The sequence below is a fragment of the Fukomys damarensis genome, unplaced genomic scaffold (genome assembly GCF_012274545.1).
Source record: "Fukomys damarensis isolate Sample0158 unplaced genomic scaffold, DMR_v1.0_HiC HiC_scaffold_1, whole genome shotgun sequence".
NCBI lineage: Eukaryota > Metazoa > Chordata > Mammalia > Rodentia > Bathyergidae > Fukomys > Fukomys damarensis.
In genome coordinates this window covers 10,941,011-10,942,165 of record NW_022900913.1, presented here as the reverse complement: position 1 = coordinate 10,942,165, position 1,155 = coordinate 10,941,011, and positions in this window count along the sequence as shown.

Sequence of the window (1,155 nt, the reverse complement as noted above, 5' to 3'; positions counted from 1 at the left end):
TCCAAAATACTGACAACACTAAATCCTCGCCCGCAGCACAGGCTCCGCCGCTCGGCGTTCCCCGACGTCCATAGGACTCTTCCGCGCGCGTCAGCACGGCCCGCCCCGCGGCCTTTGACCCTCGGTGCCGGGGCGTGGCTGGAGGCGGGAACTCCCTCTCCGCGGCGCCTGCGCAGGTGGAGCCACCGAAGCATGGAGCAGTGCGGGCGCTCCGCGCAACCACTGCGCATGCTCCGTTCCCTCGCGCTGCCCCCGCACTTCTTTGTTCTTCGTGCGGGCGTTTGGCTGGCATTGAGAGAGCCGGACAAGATCCCCTGAGCTTTTGACGCCCTGAGGGGGAGGAGCAAGACGCCAGCCTTGGACGTGCAGGTCTTCCAAGCGTTCCGGCGTCTAGCAGTGTCACGCTTGGCTTCCGAAGGACGCTGAGGGTCTTCCTGGCGTTCCCCGAGTGACCATGCAGTCCCGGGCCCCCCGCCGTGGACAGAGGTCACAGCTGTAAAGTCAGGCTGGGCCCTCCCGGGCCGGAAGGACGAGCTGGTTCTGCTAAACCCAGTTGAGCAAGCGCAGGCAGTAGCGTGGGTTCTTGGATCGCATTCTCTTATGTGGAAATTTTCGTTTCAGTGGAATAAGAGTAGAGGGCGGATAGCAAGACTGATGGTGAAATGTTTGATCCCTCGGGTGGGGTGGGAAAGCAACCTCTCCGGCTGAGCACCAGGCAGGGGCATTACTGTAGCCCGAATGACCAGCGCGGGGAGGAAGGGGCAGGGTGGTTACTGGAAGACAAAACTGGAGGAAGGCTACTGGAGATCAGATCATGTAAAGCCTCGTGAGTTAACTCAGGAGCTCGAGCCAGATCTTCTCGAAACGATCTTGAAGAGTTTGTGCCCGCCCCCCGCCCCCGTACACACACGCACACACGCTGAACTGGGGGATTGGGGCTCAAACCCAGGGGTGCTCTACCACTGAGTCTACATCCCCAGGCTTTTCTTTTTGCTACAATGGCCAGCACAGCCAAAGCAATATTGTCTTACTGAGAGACCTATGACGTTATTCTTGTCAGGGCACATTCTTGGAGGAATTGCAAAAGTTAGTGCCACTGTTAGAGATTTGAAAGTTGCACAGTTGACAATACCACATCCCTTTTCAATTCACCTA